Source organism: Symphalangus syndactylus, chromosome 15, assembly GCF_028878055.3.
Source record: "Symphalangus syndactylus isolate Jambi chromosome 15, NHGRI_mSymSyn1-v2.1_pri, whole genome shotgun sequence".
In the NCBI taxonomy this organism is placed as follows: domain Eukaryota; kingdom Metazoa; phylum Chordata; class Mammalia; order Primates; family Hylobatidae; genus Symphalangus; species Symphalangus syndactylus.
Window position 1 is genome coordinate 40,527,668 of NC_072437.2, and position 20,342 is coordinate 40,548,009.

Here is a 20,342-nt window from a genome sequence, read left to right on the forward strand (position 1 = left end):
CCAAGTTGTTGCATATCGAAGAACTCCCCTTGTTTAAAGACTATAGTATTCTATTGTATGTATATAAAAAAAATTTTAAATCCATTCATCTATTCATGGACACTTACATTTTTCTCACACTTTGGATATTGTAAATAGTGCTGCAGTTAACTGTTAAAGTAATGCTAATATCTCTTCAAGTTCCTGATTTCAATTCTTTTGCATAAATATCCAAAAGTAGGATTACTGAATCCCATTGCAGTTTTAGTTTTTTAAGAATCCTCATACTGTTTCCCATAGTAGCTGCACCATTTTTCATTTCTACTAACAGTGTCCTAGTGTTCCAATTTTTAAACCTCCTGGCCAACACTTGTCTTTTTTTTTTTGATAACAGTCATGCTAACAGCTGTAAGGTGATATCACTTGATGGTTTTGATTTGCATTTCCCTCGTGATTAGTGATGCCTGATGGCCATTTGTGTGTCTTGTTTGAAGAAAATTCTATTCAAGTCATTAACCCACTTTTTATTAGTGTTAGTAGTTGGATTTTTGTTTTTGTTTTTTTTTTTTAACTTTGAGTTATAGGGAAGAACACATTTCTCATAAGTCCTTATGGAAAAGAAATTGATAAAAAATAAAAACAACCAGAAAATAAAGGGTTAATTACACGAAAACAAATCGTGGTGAGCATTGAGTATACATTTAACTGTAGAACTAATAATGGAAATAAATATGAGAATAATGGCTAAAAAAACGATAAGACATATAAACATACTTATTAATGTGTTTCTTGTAGATAGCATTCAAAGCTATAGTTTAAAACTATTTATCATATACCTATTTTACAGGCATACAGGAAGATGCTGAGAAAATTAACAAAATTAAACTCATCAAAAAACAGAGAAACAAATGTGCCAAAGAAAATCCTATTATTATCAGGGCTGACATTTACAGTTAATAAATACTGTATAAAATTAACTAGATTGATAGTACAGTCTTGAGGGCAAATTGTGGAACTTCCAAAATTTTAAGAAAAAAAAAAAAGAAAACGTGTGTCATATGTGGAATGTTTAGAAAAAAATGCACATCACAAATGATAATAATTTTAAAGTCAGTCAGCTATTTAAAAAAAAACACAGACAATAAAACAAAATGTATCCATTTGCTCTGAACGTGAGATTCTGAAAAACCCTGAATATATAGGAATAAGAAAAGACCTACTGAAAAAAAAAAAAGAAAAAGAAAGCAGAAATAATTTTAGTGACACTTTAAAAGGCAGGAGAGAAGGAACAATTTATTGTTCCTTCTCTCCTATAATCACACAGATATCTCCTATAATCACAACCTGACATTTATAAATATCTGTGCACACAGTAATATAACAGAAACATTTTTATCTATTGGAAATGTATTTAAATCTACCATTTGTTGTTTCCTCTTTGTCCTGTCTACTCTTACCTCTTTTTTACTTTCCTTTTATTAACTAAATTTCATTTTTATTTTTTAATTTTTTAAATATTTTAATCATTATATTGGGAGTAATTCCAAATGGGTTATGAGAAAACTTATTTATTGAATTTGATGAGTTTTCTGAAGACTCTTAATGAAAATATATTTGCCAATAAAAATAAAACATCAGCAGAGCTATCATGTACTAGGCAAAGAGTTAGACTGATACCAAGCGACATTCAACATTAAAAGGATACAATATAAAGGAACACAATCTGTTGAGTATTAAAAACCATCTCAATATGACCTCTTTGCAGTCGTCACATAACTAATTAGCTATCGAATCCAAAGTAAGTTTGGCTGATGGAAGTAAGGAATCAGTATGAGGTAAAAAATAAGTTCCTCAGCGCAAGAGAACTGAATAGTGTTTTGGACCATTTTCCTGGCCGGTATAAGCAGTATTTTAAAAATCTTCTCTGGCAAGGGAGATAAATACAAATAAAATGCTACACTTTTTTTTTTTTCAGTTATTTTCTTTTTTTTTTTTTCCATAGTTTTTTTTTTTTTATTATTATACTTTAGGTTTTAGGGTACATGTGCACAATGTGCAGGTTTGTTACATATGTATCCATGTGCCATGTTGATTTCCTGCACCCATTAACTCGTCATTTAGCATTAGGTATATCTCCTAATGCTGTCCCTCCCCCCTCCCCCAACCCCACAACAGTCCCCGGAGTGTGATGTTCCCATTCCTGTGTCCATGAGTTCTCATTGTTCAATTCCCACCTATGAGTGAGAACATGCGGTGTTTGGTTTTTTGTCCTTGCGATAGTTTACTGAGAATGATGTTTTCCAGTTTCATCCATGTCCCTACAAAGGACATGAACTCATCATTTTTTATGGCTGCATAGTATTCCATGGTGTATATGTGCCACATTTTTTAAATGAGCAGACGGTTTCAGGAATGACAAAGGTATCAGTGAAGTAGCAAGGTGATAATTTAAAACATTATTTGTTGGCCGGGCGCAGTAACTCACGCCTGTAATGCCAGTACTTTGGGAGGCTGAGGCAGGTGGGTCACCTGAGGTCAGGAGTTCGAGACCAGCCTGGCCAACATGGCGAAACCCTGTCTCTACTAAAACAAACAAACAAACAAAGTAGAAAAAATTAGCCGGGTGTGGTGGCAGGAGCCTGTAATCCCATCTACTTGGGTGGCTGAGGCATGAGAATTGCTTGAACCCGGGAGGCAGAGGTTGCAGTGAGCCGAGATTGTGCCATTGCACTCCAGCCAGGGTGACAGAGCAAGGCTCCATCTCAAAAAAAAAAAAAAAAAATTGTTGTGGGCTCAAAAAGCATTCAAATGGGTTTATTTAAAGGTTTCATAATAGCCAGGAATTTACAGTTATAAAATTAAAGGAGGATACTTTTTCCTAGGAGAATTTCTTTAAAACCAAGCATACTGCTAAATAGTAATATTATACCTGGTAAACAATCAAAGGCAACAAAACAAGTTTAAATGCTGTAATAGTCTGCCTAAGGAGTCCCAGAGACTGTATAATAACCAAGATGCAAACTAGTTTTCTTGTAACAAGCCTAGTTTCAATTCTATCAAACATGTCCTGGGTTAGATAACCAGTTTCATTGAATGTTTTGAAAGCTCACCTGCCAGCCAGTTAAGTCCCTCATACAGAACAGTGCCTTGTGTAGCACAAGTGGCTTGAATATACTATGTTCTGTTGCACAGAGACTGAATTTGTCTGTCATTTCACCAATGGCCATAGCATTTGGCAAATTTTGTTTGTTTGCAAAAAGCAACAGCACAGTATCTCCCAGCTCATCTCTGTGAAGCATTTTCTGTAGCTCTTCTGCTCCCTCCTGAATTCTTTCATAATCATTGCTATCTGCCAAAAATAAGAGCCTGGGCATTCTGGAAGTAATACCTCCAGGGAGGCCTAATTTTATCTTGACCTTCTCATACTGTGAAACAAATGCTCTTACATTCTACTCTTTTCACGTTAAAACCATTGGTAGGAATGATGGTGACCATCTCCCCTAACTTTACCTTATACAGAGATCACCTTGACAGCAGCATCCAATCCAACCATCAAAATTAACATCTGCTTCTTGCTGAAGACAGGAACAGAGGGGATGGTGAGGCCCAAATTTAATGACAAATTTGATGTCCTAATTTTTGTTTCTATTTCTATAATGAATCTGTTCTTCCGGGTCCTTTAAAGACTATCTTTAATCATTGGTTTTAAGCAATTTGATTATGATGTGTCATGGTGTGATTTTATTTGTGTGTGTACGTGTGTTTGGGCTACCATGAACTTCTTGTATCTTGAATTTATGTTTTTCATTAAGCCAATGTTTTTCACAGATTTTTTTTTCCGTCACCTCACCCTACTCTGTCATTTTCTGACTGTATTTACATACATTTGGCTGAATTGAGTTGTCCCATGGTTCACTGATACTCTGTTCCTTTTTTAAAATCTTTTTTCTTTCTGTATTTCCTTTTGAATAGTTTCTATTGTTATGTCTTGAAATTTACTGTGCTTTTCTTCTGCAAAATGCTGTTAACTCCGGCCGGGCGCGGTGGCTCACGCCTGTAATCCCAGCACTTTGGAAGGCCGAGGCGGGCGGATCACGAGGTCAGGAGATCGAGACCATCCTGGCTAACACAGTGAAACCCTGTCTCTACTAAAAACACAAAAAAATTAGCCGGGCGCGGTGGCGGGCGCCTGTAGTCCCAGCTATTCGGGAGGCTGAGGCAGGAGAATGGCGTGAACCCGGGAGGCAGAGCTTGCAGTGAGCAGACATCGAGCCACTGCACTCCAGCCTGGGCGACAGAGCCAGACTCCATCTCCAAAAAAAAAAAAAAAAAAAAAAAAAAAAAAACAAAATGCTGTTAACTCTACTCATTGTATTTTTCTGTTAGGCATTGCACATTGTTATCTGTTTTAGACTTGAGATGTTTTAGTTTTACCTCTTTCATGTCTGCACTTTACATGTCCAATCTATCCTTTAGCTTCTCAAACATATTGAATACAACTGTAAAAACTATTCTTTCACTCTTTATTGATTCCATCCTGTCTTTTTTCTGAATCATTTTTAATTGATTTTTTTTCTCATTATGGCTTACATTTCCTTGCTTCTTTATATTAAGCTTCATAATTTCTATTAATAATTTATATTAAGCTTCATAATTTCTATTCTTTATATTAAGCGTCATAATTTCTATTACATGCATTGTGAATTTTATCTTATTTGGGCCAGGATATTTTTTGATTCCTTTGTTCTACAAGGCATTTAAGTTAATTGGAAAGCGGTCACTCTTTGGGATCTCTGTCTTAATGCTTTACTAAGAAGAATGAGCACAGCCTTTCGTCAGGGTTAATGTTTTCCACCACTGAAGCATATTCTTCTGAGTACACTATCTGATATTCTGTGAATTATGAGGTTTTCTTCTCTAGATATTGGAAACTGGCACTACTGCTGGTCCTTCATAAGTCCGGGACACTGTCACCTTTAATGATTTAAGGTGGTTGGTTTCCTTACACACATGTACTGATCAGCCTTCAATTGAACACTTGTGAGATAAATTCTCTGCAGTTCTCTCTCTTTGCTTTTCTTTCCTCTCCCATGCTTTTCTTTGCAAACTCTAGGTGTTTTGACTTCCCTGAGTTTTTGGATTCATTTTCTAAACTCAGGGAGACGGCCAGGCTCTCCCTAGGTCCTTGCTCTGCCCTAAGTTCCAGAAACTTGTAGGCTAGAGCAATCATAGAACTCACCTCATTTGTTTTCTGTCTCGCTCACATAACTGCCATTGATGCTTGAGGGGTAATGTCGAGATCCATTGTTTTATATTTTTTGTTTCTTATTTTGTTGTTTTAGTCATGAGAGTAAATCTTGTTTCTTTTACTCCATCATGGCCCAAAGCAGAAATCTCATTATAATTTATTTGTATATGTATGTTTCTCCCAGTACACTGTAATCTCATTTTATTCATCTTTGCCTAATACAGAATCTCACCTAATATTGAACTTGATAAGCACTTGTGAAACCAGACCTCTTTTGTTCATCAAAAAGGAAGAGTAAATACATTTCAAGTTATATGGCAAGTTGAATGGTAGTAGGGACTTCTGTTGGAAAGGAAGCTCAAGTTGTTTTGAATCTAATGGGAAAAGATCTATAATAGAATAGTAATGTCTAAAAGATATGGCTTATAAACCATTGCTTTAGAGACTAGCACTTATATTTGAAAATTTGTCAAAATAATAAATACTATAATGCCTTAGAATAGGTGATAAATAGTACACAATAACGAAGAGTTGACCATTCTGGGTGAGTTGCTAGCAAAATTTATGAACATTACATTGATAATTCAAAGATTAGTCACACTGGGTAACACAGTATTAACCCAGACCAAACACATAAACAGGAACACCTCTAACAATCGGCATTTTACGATTGTCAGGATTTAAAAAATTCTAAAATTTCAACCAAATTTAAAAAGCATTTTGAAGAATTTAGATAATTTATCACTCTTTTTTTAGGAAAAGTGTTAATCTGCTCATTCCCAAGAGTTCATTTGTGGCCCCATTGACAGTCTCCATTCTGCTGTGCTCAGGAAGAAGGGAGGAATCTCCTCATTATACAAAGTCTATGTGAATAACTTCTCTATATCTTTCTTTAAATTTGATATAGAGAAATACATAAATAAGGAACAGCAAGTAGTTATATGTCAGACATTTTCCTGAAGAATGTGCCCTTTAGTTCTAATCTAATCTTTCCCCAAATATAGAACTACATTTAGGAATATGCAGGATAATAAAGACATAATCTTACTTTATAAGAAGAGTTCTAATGTATTACTGTTTAAATAACTTGATGGAGACTTCCATAATATCTGCCCTCTTTTCATCTTTTCCCATAAATTTGCAACAGTCTGCTCCTTACTATATGTATATCTAAGAAATACTCAGTCTTAGGAAAGATACTTAACATTTTTTTCTAAGATAACAGAGTAAGCTGTAGGGAAACCCCACAATCATAAGTAGGCAAAAAGCCTGTGAATGTCTATTGACTTATGAAAGACAACGCCTTGGCAAGAAATGCCTTGTAATCATAGACCTTCAGCTCTTAGAGAAGATAGAGGAAACGAAGACATAATCAGTTTTAGGGTAGCCCCCTGAGCACACAAGCTTAATAAATATGAACCTTAGAAACAATGATCATTGCACAATTTGCCTGTGATCAGACTTGGGGGTGTATATGAATCCTAAACACTTGGTTTCTATGTGACAATAAAAACACAGAACTGCTCTGGAATCAATTAAACTAGAATTCACACTCTTTTGTGACAGGTAGTGTACTATTCAGTGCCAGTGGAGGCAGATGGAGCATAGTTTCTGCTCAAAAATATGCAATCTGTTAAAATCTTTTTATAGTATGAGAAAAAAGCCTTTGCCTTGCTCTTAAAACTAATTTAAACCTTTTTAAAATGCATAAGGGAGGAAAAACTAAATGAGGGATATTTATTAATAAAGAAATTGGTGCAAATTAAATATAAGGAGGAGAAAGAAAAGCCAGCTAAAAGTGAATTTGAGTACACTAAGTTTATCCTATAAACTCCTGCTACAAAATTGCAAGAAGCAAGCCACAAATTGAACTGTGCTTATTCCAAAAGCCAAGACAAAGAGGGAAAACTGTCACCTTTGTCGTTCACAATGCATATAAAATAAAATAATTACTCAGAAGAACAACTACTTCCAGGGAGGACTTCCTGAAAGAGATTTTTCCTGGGAGTCCTCTTGAAAAAAACACAAGTTGGGAAATTCATGCTAGTCAGCAGGCTTATCGATGGTCCCTTATGGGTGTTCCTGAATCTGCTCTCCTGTCAGGAATCAGGGAAGTGCAGTTTAAAACCTCTGCATGCACCACCTGCCCTCAAGTGGTCCTGAGAGAACAATCTCTTACTTGGTTTTATGGGGGCACTTAATCTCAAAGAAATGGCTGAGAGAAACTGCACCAGATTCAAGTTTTAAAGATAAACGTTTCTTCAATAATTTATGTTTCTCACAAATATTGTGCCCAGTATATTATAGTCACATAACTTTTTTTCAAAGAATAAACAAGTGCTCTGAACTACCTCTTCCTCTGCTGCTATCCCATTATAGCCATTATAAAAAGGGGCAATAAAATCAAATAAAATATAAAGTAAGAAATTAAACTATAAAATTAATCAAAGAGCATAAGTATTACAAAGAAAATGCAGTAAAAGGTAAAAAGAAAGGTAAATAGTAAAGTAGAAGACAAAAAATAAATTGAATAAATAAAATAATATAGAATAAATATAACAAGATAAAGTAAAAGAATACAAACTTTCTGAGGAGAAATTTAAAGAAGAGGCATAAAATGAAAGAAGTGAAAAATAAAAAAATTAAAAAGTTTTTTATTAGAAAGTAAAATAATATTTAACAAATGAACAAATAGCATTCTTCACATCAATGAGATAAAATAACTTTACAATCTTTACAATCTTAAACTACAAAGTGAGACTTGTTCTTTAAAAATATGAAAGAATATAGGAAATAAAAAAGGAAAAGCAAAGGATATGAGTTTCGGGAATGTGCTGATAATGAAGAGTCACAAGGCAGAACCATAAGTAACCTTTTTTGCCCTGGTCACTAAGTTAGTCTCCTGAGTGCCTTCTAGACCACATAGTCCTTTGAAAACGAGTAATGCTTCGATCAAAAAGCGAGGCACTTTCTTACTTCAGTCACTACCAAGTCATTTCTTGCCATTATTCAATAAGCTCTGGTTAATAGTCAACTGTAATTATTGCATTCTAAATTTTTTAGAAAATTAAAAATGATAGTACCTGTTATCTTGAAATATCTCTTCAATATAAAGATCAATTTTTTTTTCTATGTTTTGTCTTCACAACTCTGATATTCTTGAGTTGTTGACAAAGTCATCATTGATTTTTTTGGAGCCACTCAGATAATAGTTGAATTTTTATCTGAATTTATTCTACAATCCAATGAATTTTTTTATTTTTTACTTTTACTTTCAAATTTTTTACTCTTTTTACTTTTATGTTTATTCTTTAATTTTTTGTGAAGAGACATGATTAGGTGAAACATTTAATCTGAAATGTTAAAACTATATAAAAGACCTCAGAAATGTTCACTGATTTGGGACATATAGAAGTAGATATTCATTTTCTAATAGGAAATTTAAACAAGTTCTCTGGACTACTGAAACCATCCATTTACACTGGCACTAATATATACATAATTTTAAGAAAAACGTAGATACATTTCATGAATAGTAGATGTGATGATTTCAGATATTCTACTTGTTAATACTAACAAACAAAATTCTGTATGTATTAACTCTATTGTGATACAAATACATAATAAGGAAGTTAACTAAACTGTTTACATATATATAAGAGTAAAGCCAAACTATCAAATAGGTTTTTTATAAAATTTGTGTTGCCATTAGAAGACATGCTAGGAATTTTATGACCTCTTCCTTAGGGACCATGTTTATCTTTGTTAGCCATCATACCTTTAACAATTATGCTTATTGAGTGATCTATGTGCATGTTCTTGCCCCTGTTCAAACAAACAGGCTAGAGCTTGTGGCAACATGATGACCTTACAAGCACAAAATACACACTCCTCAGGCATATTTGAGACATTAACTGTGATAAGCAGAAAACCCAGCCCTGTGTAATCTGTCAACAAACTAATAAATTACTTTGGTCAAGGGAGGAAGAACTTCCTCCCATGACCATCTGCACAGGGGAATAGGTTAGTAATTAGAATTCCAACAAAACTGAGGGTTTGGACAAGATAAGCAAAGGCTTAATACGGAAAGTTAAGGGCTAATCCTTTTAGGAACCTATTAGCACACACTTAACATTTTTTGGCATTCTATCTATAAATATTAAGAGATTAGCAAGAAATATGATCAGGCAACAGGAATGCCCACTTAGAGCCCTACTCTGAATTCAAAGTACAAAGTATAAAGTCACATTTCTACTGTCATTAAAAGGAATTTTACTTTGAAAACAGAACCAGACTTGGGTACTTTCTTGATTATTGACTCAAACCCAAATTTACCTACCTGTCTTGCAAAAGATTAGCTATTTAATACCTTTAGTATATATTTTGGCTAAGGAACTGGAGTCAGGAGGCCTGGAGTCGTATCTCAGTTCTTACACTTAAGAGCTATTTGACTTTAGTAGTGCCTCTTTCATAAAGAGCATCCCACATACCCCACCACAGCAACCTGTTGGACAAGCTGACCGAAAAGGAAGGCAAACAGCCCTGGACTTGGTAGAGAATAAGATGAGACTTTCCACTTACCTGCTCCTTTGAAATTTTGTGTTAGGCTTCTTCTAAAAGTCCACATTGAAGTTTAGACTATGAGCTGATAGAATGAGGACTGAGAATCCCAGAGATATCATTCTTTGTCATGTGATATGCCACAGTGCTATGTTCTTGATTGACTTTTATGCTCCTTATGTATGTAGGGTGCAAATGATACACCAAATTGCAGAGCCTTCTTAAATAAGGCCAGAATCATTGACAATATCCTCAGACCTACCACAACAAATGCTGTAAAGTACATATATGTTTATACTGAATGACTTTTGGGAGCATGTCTAAAAACTTGGAACTGAACTTAAGTTTACTAATGAGCCATAACATGAGATTCATCAATTGTCAGCATAAAAAATGTTTCTGGGTAATGGGGAGACTAATCATTGCATAGAATTGCTTTTGGTAAACAAACACATATTTAATTTTATCCTTTGAGACTTTTTTATAATCAAAAATAAAACAGATATAGCAAGAAAATAAAAATTATATGCTCTGTGAGTCATAAAGTAAACATATCCACGTTGTAAAAATTATAATGAGGAAAGACTGCATATATACATATCTAACTACGAGTGAATCCATCCTGTTCCATTAATTTTCCTTAGTGAATGAAGATTAAAATGAGTTTCAAAATAATGAAGAAAAAGCTTTGGATAAAAATATCTGAAGACATCCTTCATTGCAGAAAATTGAAGATCTAGGATAAGGCAGACTTCAAGAAGAATAACGTTTATCATTTAATTTAGATAAACAAAAATTCTATCTTTGCAAAAGTATTCATCTTTTATTACAAATTGCCAAGGTCAAATTCAGTTCAACGTGCCTTTCACATTTTAAGGCCAGTCATATTTTAAGATGTCTCTTGGAACAATAAATTTTCTTCCCTGATTTTGTATATCTTTTTAAGACTTGCCTTTCTTCAGGAAACTCTGCCAAATGTGTTGAGAATATGAAACTAAATTACATGGCATTCTATATGTGTTTAGAAATATAATTTTTTTCTGATTTCCTTGCAACTTTAATTACACAGTATTTCCAGTTCTTTTTCATGTCATTTACAAACTTATTCTCATTTTTGTTCCTGAGCCCAACACAAGCCAAGCATGAACTTTATCAACAACCTTGGTCTACCTGCCATTCTCATCTTCCCCTCTCACCAAAAACCCATTCCTTATCCTTGCTCCAGCTTTCTATCTGTCGGTCTTATGATTACTGCTAGATTTGAATACTGTTTTCTGAGTCTCTCTCAATTTGTCACTCTTCAGATTCAGGTTTCTGCAGTGATCTACTGGACTCCAAAATTTCTCCTGCTAGTTTTCCTTCTCTCCCTGTCTATGGAGTACCAGTAGGACAGAAATTCTGCTTTGGTGTTGGTACAATCTAGTTTCCAGGTCTAGGCCTCTGACATTGCTCCAGGAGTGGATCACTAAGCATCAACTAATGACAAAGAGAATCTACTTTGTTCAGCGTTGCTGGAAAGGGAATTTGTCCTACCTCAAAGTTATTAGCCCAAATAACTCCTAAATATTTATCATTGTTAGGGGCTATAACAGTTTCCTCTACTCATTAATTGTGAATTATAGCACCTACCTATTTTGGCATCAATCATGAGTGAACTTGCCATTTGATGCATTTCTAAGGCAACCTGTTTATTCAGGTAAGTTTTTCAGCAGATACATTACTTTAGATTTGTAACTATTCTATTCTATTCTATTCTATTCTATTCTATTCTATTCTATTCTATTCTATTCTATATTCTCTATTCCAAATGTATCATTCATGTTATTCAATATACACATTCCTTTTTATTTTAAGCACTGTGCTAAACTTTTTGTATATGATTTTGGTATTATTCCTAATTCACAGATGAGGTAACTGAATGAAGCTCAATGGAGTTAAGCAAATTTCCTAAATTATCAAGATATTAGTGAATAGAATTTGATTGAAAGCCATATCTCTCCAATTCCAAAGTCTGTTCTCTCTCAACATACAGCATGCTACATGAAAATTCAACATATTGGGCTGGGCACGGTGGCTCATGCCTATAATCCTAGCACTTTGGGAGGCCGAGTCAGGTGTATCACCTGAGGTCAGGAGTTTGAGACCAGCCTGGCCATTGTGGCGAAACCCCATCTCTACTAAAAATACAAAAATTAGCCAGACATGTTGGCGTGCACCTGGAATCCCAGCTACTCGGGAGGCTGAGGCAGGAGAATCACTTGAACCCAAGGGTTGCAGTGAGCTAAAATCACACCATTGCACACCAGCCTGGGCAACAAGAGCGAAACTCTGTTTCAAAAAAAAAAAAATTCAACATATTATAACATGTACTATAGTTGAAGTTAGCTGCAAAGTGCAAGAGAAGGATTGAGGAGGGAGTGATTAAATTTCTTTTTTTAAAAGAAATTTTTGCTAAGTACCATCTAAGTGCAAGTAATCAATTATGCTCGGGAAATAGACTGGTGACCAATAAAAAACAGTGCCTGCCTCCCTGGAAGAACGTATTTCCATCAGTCTCTCTCAAATATCCCTTAGTGTTTCCTCAGTTTCTCTTATCCCACAGATATTCTGGAAACTAATGCTCCTTTTTCTAAGAACACAATTGCTGCTTAACAGCATCTGTGCTTCTCCCCATCCTTTCAGCAAACTTCTTTTATATCTTTCTAGGTTTGCAGTAAATGGACAAGACAATAAAGCTGAAAATTTGTCACCTAAATTTATCATTTTTAGCCATCTTTTCCTCTAGTCTAAGGCAGGTCTAGTGTCTAAGATCTACATATTTAAAATGCTTTTTTGCTGTTGTTGTTTTTGTCTTTTGTTTTTTTCCTAAAACCATCTGTAGTGAGCCAATTGCTATTTCCTAAAAGCATTTAAAATCAGGAAAACTCAGGACTTGACAAAACCTTCAAATATCTTTTAAAAGATCCTTAACCCATTCCAAACCCTCAATGAGGAACATGCATTTTAAATCCCCAGGCCAACCCTGGATATCCTTGAATTTCCAAATAATAACTAAATTTAGTAGTGATCTAGGTATGTGGTCACATGCAAAATATTATTGGTTTGTGACTCTGTCATCCAATCTTTTATTGATTTATTATCCTGCTCATTGCTGGACCATTCTTGTTTTAGGGGCTCTGACTCAAAACCATAATTAAATCTGTATCATTCCTGTGTCTGACCTCAGAGAACTCTTTTTCTCAATGAACATTTAAAATTTGGGATCAAACCAAAGGCAACTTCAATCCTAGGTTTAATCTTTCACTGTTTATTCTAACTCTCAGAAAGACAACACAACAAATAATGAGGCTTTAGTATGTCGCAAACCTTATTTGCATAAGAATAATTTAACAAAATAACACTTTGTTACACATGCAATACTTTAAATGGTATTTTCTTTTTTTAAGGTTATGAAACAATCACACTGAAATAAGCTAAGATACATGCTTCTACATTTTCTTGTAATTCATTTTTTTCCTTAACAGCTGAGGTCAAATTCCAAGCATTAATTTTATATATTTTTCTCTCTTAAATAGAGATTTAAATCACTGTTTGACTTTATTTGTTCTTCATTAAATGTTCTTCTTAACAAAAGCACCTTGCCTCACAAGCACACAAATTTAATCATTTTAACTTACAACATAAATTAATATCTAGGACATGTCAACTGAAAATCTTAGTTATTTCCGAAAGCTGCAGGTGCTATGAAATACAGCCAACTGGAATTCATCTTCCAGAGAACACTGAGTATTACAAAACCTTGCAAGGATTATTTCCAAAGAATGTTTAGAAACTAGAAGATGACAAAGTTTACCAAGTACTTTAAATATCATTTAAGTTGACCAAGTTTAAATATCATGAACTTATTTTTAACCCTAAACATCATAAATTTTTCCAAAAACATTTGTACTCATCTATATTATTCCTGGTAATTATCCTGCCAGGAAGAAAATTTGGAATGAAAATATTTGAAATCTGGAATTAATCAGGCAGCTTACCCATCTAAATTCTGACCATCAAGATAAAGATTTTCAGGCAAAGCTATTCATTCTAATTGGTCAAATTCCAACCAGTTCAAACTATCAAATAAGATGTTATCTTTGCCTTATCCTTACAGAAAACATTAAGTGTATATATTTTAGCTCAATTCCAATATTGTCTTCATATGTGCTCAATGCCTAATTGAAGATAAATGTCAATAAAACTATGTGGAATGTTAAAAACCCCAATATGTGTTCTTCTTTGCCAATCATGAGAAGTTGCTACACTGTTTATAATTATTCTATGTTTGAAACACAAACATTTGGACATAGTTTCTTTGCCAAATAGGGCTTGCCTGTAAAGATCATATACTGGGATAACTTTATTTGGAAAAGATACACTGATAAGGGCCCATGCTATTTTAGTACTTACTAATCTGTTCTTGGTTTTTATTCAACTATGAAAAGTTTACATAAAAGACAGGAAAAAGTAACAGATTTTTTAAATTATAGACTACAGATAAATCTAAATTTGAATTTAAAAGTTAATAATGTAACAATGGAATAAACGTTTAAGGACATTTTAACTTAAAATCATTTAAGGGTAAACCAAACATAGAATAATGAACTCATTCTATAGTGTATTAAATTATCTTTATATATAGTTCTAAATGTTTTAATATATATTATACCAACAAATTTAAAATCATAGCTGATGAACAATCAGGAGACAGAAGTCACACTAGTTATTTTATTTTTGCCTGTTTTAACTTTATTTAGAAATAATTTCAGACTTATACAAAGTTGCAAATATAGTACGAAGAGTTCCCCAAAATCCTTTTCTCAACTCGTTAACAAATGTTGACACATTGCATAACCATAGTATAATTATCAAAATTTAAAAATTAACATTGATATAATAATACTGATTCATCTGGATCTTATTCACCTTTATCAATTGTCTCACTAATTTATTTATACTGGCCTAATATCTAATCCAGCACTCTTCATTGCATTAAGTTTACATTGCTCCTTAGTCAGCTCGAGTATGTGTCATACATATTTGGCAAGACGACCACAGAAATTTGTTGCACCCTTCTCAGTGCCTCATATCAGATATAGGATGACATGTCTCATTATTGGTGATATTACATTTGATAACTGTTAAAATGAGGTTTGCCAAGTTTCTGTCCGATAATATTAGTATTTTCACTTTAATAAGTATCTTATGGGCAGATATTTTGAAGTATTGCAAATATCCTGTCTCTCATAACACCTTCCCCAACTAATTTTGGTGCACATTGATAATTCTTGATTACAATGATTACAGTGTGTGTCTGCAAACCAAAGAAAAAAGGTGATTTTTTTTTTGAGATGGGGTCTTGCTCTGTTGCCCAGGCTGGAGTGTAGTGGCCTGATCTCAACTCACTGCAACCTCCACCTCCTGGGTTCAAGCAACTCTCTGCCTCAGCCTCCTGAGTAGCTGGGATTACAGGCACCTACCACCATGCCCAGCTAATTTTTGTATTTTTAGTAGAGACGGGGTTTCACCATCTTGGCCAGACTGGCCTTGAACTCTTGACCTCATGATTCACCCTCCTCAGCCTCCCAAAGTGCTGGGATTACAGGCGTGAGCCACCACACCTGGCCAAAAAGGTGATTTTAATTTCAATTATTATTTTTGTATTTATATACTTCAATGCTACTATTGAAAATAGTTATTTTTTTCCTCTACTATATATTTATCTATTCATTATTTATACCCCCAGTGCAATCTAATGGATATTTACTTTGGTCTGTGGGCTACAAAACATTACTATCAGCAAGGCACAGTGGCTCACAGGTAACATAGCACAACTCTGTCTTTAAAAACAAAAATGAAAACATTACTAGCACCATTCTTTTGTGGCTAAAAATGTTCCAGATTTGGCCACTGGTTGCCTTTTGAAGTCGATTCCCAAGCGCCTTTGACATGACATCATCATTTTAAAGTACTTTCCTCTTTTCTGGAACTATATAATTGATGTATCAGGCTCATCCTATGCTTTCTCCTCTTGCCTCAGACCAAGAATCATCTATTTCCATTTATTGGAAAATGGTATTTATAAATGAATATCTCAGCATTAGATTTGCACACTGCTTTTTCAGGGACAATTCTTTTAAGAATAATCTAAGCCCAAAAATAAATATATGTAAGCACATATATACATACACAGACCCATAGCTAACTGTACATATTTAAATTAAAAAAAAAAAAAAAGAAAAACCACCATGACTACATATTGGTCTTTTTGCTTCCAGTACAATTCCAGAAGGGTCATCCTGGCTTTGCCTCCTTCCTTCTTTTAATGCCTGCCCCATCCAGCAAGAAATCAGCTTTCATTATCCACAATATATTTACTGGTTTGAATCAAGTATAGAAATCTGATGTTCTTTAACACTCCCTTTATCTCCTCCAATCATAATTGTCTTAAATATTTTTTATACATTTTAAATCATATCAGCGGTATAATTTTTGTTTCAACCATGAAACATAACACCAGTTAGAATGGCCATCATTAAAAAGTCAGGAAACAACAGGTGCTGGAGAGGATGTGGAGAAATAGGAACACTTTTACACTGTTGGTGGGACTGTAAACTAGTTCAACCATTGTGGAAGTCAGTGTGGCGATTCCTCAGGGATCTAGAACTAGAAATACCATTTGACCCAGCCATCCCATTACTGGGTATATACCCAAAGGACTATAAATCATGCTGCTATAAAGACACATGCACACGTATGTTCATTGCGGCACTATTCACAATAGCAAAGACTTGGAACCAACCCAAATGTCCAACAACAATAGACTGGATTAAGAAAATGTGGCACATATACACCATGGAATACTATGCAGCCATAAAAAATGATGAGTTCATGTCCTTTGTAGGGACATGGATGAAACTGGAAACCATCATTCTCAGCAAACTATCGCTAGGACAAAAAACCAAACACCGCATGTTCTCACTCATAGGTGGGAATTGAACAATGAGAACACATGGACACAGAAAGGGGAACATCACACTCCGGGGACTGTTGTGGGGTGGGGGGAGGGGAGAGGGACAGCATTAGGAGATATACCTAATGCGAAATGACGAGTTAATGGGTGCAGCAAACCAACATGGCACATGGATACATATGTAACAAACCTGCACATTGTGCACGTGTACCCTAAAACCTAAAGTACAATAATAAAATAAAAAAATAAATTCAAGAGAATAAGGGAATGTATTTGCACATATTTTTGCTCTTTCCATAGTTTTCTTCCCCCCTGATATTCAAAGATTCCATTTTTTACATTTTCTTTTGGTTGAAATAACTTCCTCTAGCTATTCTTTTTGGTCTGCTGGTTACACATTTTCGATTTCTCTGTATCTAAGAATGCCTTGATTTTTCCTTAGTTCCTGAATAATATTTTTCCTGGATGTAGGATTTGTGGTTAAATGCTCTTTTCTGTTAGCACTTGAAAAATGTTGAGCCACATGCTTTCTGGCTTCCATGATTTTTGATGAGAAGTCCACTGTCATTTAAGTTGATTCCTTTTAGGTAAGTTATCTTTTCTCTCTCATGGCTTTCAAGGTTTTTTTCTTTGTCTTTAGTTTTCAGAAGTTTGACTATGATGTTCCTTGGTGTAGATTTCAATCTATTCTGTTTGGTGTTCACTCGCTTTTTGAAAATGTATGTTTATGTCTTTTGGCAAATTTGAAAGTTTTCTGCCATTATTGTTTTGAGCAGTTTTTCAGTCATTCCCTGTTCCTCCTCTCCTTATGGAAATCTGACGATACAAATGTTAGAGCTTTTGTTATAATGCCACAGATCTCTGAGGGTCTGTTCAAGTTTTTTTTGAGTCTATTTTTTTCCCTGTTGTTCAAATTAGGTTTCTATTATTCTATCTTCAAGTTCAATAATTATTTTTGTCCCATCCATTCTAATGTTGATCCCATTTATTGAGGTTTTTTTATTTATAAAATTTTCATTTTTTCTTTACATCTTTCGTTTTTTGCTTACAGTATTATTTCATGTGTGTTTGTAATTGCTCATTAAAAATTTTTTGATGGTTGCTTTAATATCTTTTTCCGATAATTCCAAACCCTCTGTTACCTTGATGTTGGCATCTACCGCTTCTCTTTTATTATTCTATTTGAGATGTTCCTGTTTCTTCATAAGAAGGGTAGTTTCTATTGAATCATATATTTTGATTAATATTGTATGGATTTCTGCATCTTATTTAACCTTCTACTTTAGCTGTCTTCTTTTGATACCACTCCAGCAGTAGAAAAAGGAATGCTGCCTCTTTACTAGGTTAAAAGTTTAGGTTCCCCAGTCTGACTTTAATGACACACAAGTTTGTGGGGAGCTCCTTGTTACTCATGCATGTGGTGACACATCCATGAAATTGGGTGGTGGTGAAAGTCTTCATTCACCACAAGACTTATAGCACTCCAGAAAGTAGAGGACAGGGAAGCTTATTATTGCCAGATGGGAATGGCAGTCCACCCTTTCAGGAATATTTTAAAATTTATCTTATATAGGTTTGCCTATTTCTCATTTAGTTTATCCTAAATTTTTACTCTCCTCTCTTGCCAATATGATGAAGTTTTCCTTACCATTAGAACACCAAATTGGTTATTTTTGTGTGCATGAAAGCTATTAATTGGCTCCTGAGTTTCTTTGACATGGCATCATCATTTTTAAGTACTTTCTTATTTTTTGGAACTACATGATTCCAAAAATTTAATTTAATAAACTAATTTTATATTCAACTATCTTATTGGAGACTATGAGCATCAGTGCCTTGTTTCTTATCTTAGTGGAAATAGCTCTTGTTTCTCCATTAAGAAATAAACTTTAGAACTAAATATAGGCATTATATCACACCAAGAAAAGTTTTCTATTATCTTGAGTCTTTTTAAGAAATCAGGAATGAGTGGAATTTTGGGAGACTTTTTTGTCATCTATGAAGTTTTTTTGTATTTTTTTTTGTATTATTATGTGAGATATAATAGACTTCCTAATATTGAAAGAACCTTGAATTCTTATAATATATTCAACTTGGTAATAGTGTGTGATTCTCTTAATGGGACTTTGAATTCTGTTTGCTAATACAGTATTTAGTATTTTGCATCAATAATAATAAGATATGTTGATCTTCAATATTTCTTTCTTGTAATATCTTTGTCAGATTTGGGTGCCAATGATATATTTGGTCTACAAAAATAATTAGAGAAGTTTTCATTCATCTTCACATCTCTGGGAGAGTTTACAGCACATTGAACTAGCCAGAGACAAGTAAACTAGAGTCATTAAAATTACAACAATTAGGTTGACCTAAGTCCCAGTAGTGAAATTGGGCCAAGAAGAATCTTATAGAAACCGGATCAGAATCAGCAGTATTCCAGGAAGACAGGAAAATCTCGAGCTTATCTGGCTAAAACATTGAAAAAAGCATTAAGTACTTGTTTGAATTAAGGATTTCTTAATGATGTAGATTATCAATATTGTGGCAGCTCATATCTCGTTGGTTGATCATCCTATATTTATATTAACCAGTTTACACTGAAAAACATGATCTGACTAGATGAGACTCTGGAAAAGGTGAGAACAGCTTTTCCTTTTCTATCCAAGAACTTTTAGTATTTGCATACAAAGTTAGGGTCCTATCTTCTGAACAGATTATACATAAAAACTCTTGGATTTCTGCTTTAATTTATAATATTGTACATAATAACAAAGGTATAAGCAAAGACTGCAACCAAACACATAATGCCTTTCTTGATATCCATTCGCTTCATGGGTCACATCAAACACACTGACAGTGGGATTTACTAACTTTACTAAACATCATTTTCATCATGTATAAAATGGAAAAACTACCTATCTACTTTATTTATTTATTCAGAGACCTAGTCGTGCTCTGTCACCCAAGTTGGAATGCAGTGGCATGATCTCAGCACACTGCAACCTCTGCATCCCGGTTCAAGTGATTCTCATGTCCCAGCCTCCCAAGCAGCTGGGATTATAGGCATGCGTCACCATGCTTGGCTATTTTTTTTTTTTTTTTGTATTTTTAGTAGAAATGGAGCTTTGCCATGTTGGCCAGGCTTGTTTTGAACTCCTGGTCTCAAGTGATCCACCCACCTCAGCCTCCCAAAGTGCTGGGATTACAGGCATGAGCCACTGCACCTGGCCCTACCTACTTTAAACATGAAAACTGAGATAATTTGTGTGAAAGCAGTTAAAAATATTTAGCTTGCAGTAGGTTCTGACTATGCTATTGTCCAACATTATTAAATAATCAGAGTCATTTAACATTCTTAAATAATCAGTCACCAGTTTTAGGTGAGGGTGGTGGAGGTGGGTAGTGATTACAATGGAAAAGCTCTGTATTAAGTGGTTTCCACCCACTTGTCCCTTCTGAGATCTCTGAATGCTATAAGCCAAGTTTACATCTTCCCCTCCTCTAAGCCCCAAGCAGGATATTGGAGTTTTCTTTGGCGAA

At 34.3% G+C, this 20,342-nt stretch overlaps 1 pseudogene; it reads right to left on the reverse strand.

Annotated features, from left to right (window-relative positions):
* Positions 1–3,051: 3,051 nt before the first annotated feature.
* LOC129463733 (ADP-ribosylation factor 4-like) lies at positions 3,052–3,583 on the reverse strand (annotated as a pseudogene).
* Positions 3,584–20,342: the final 16,759 nt, after the last annotated feature.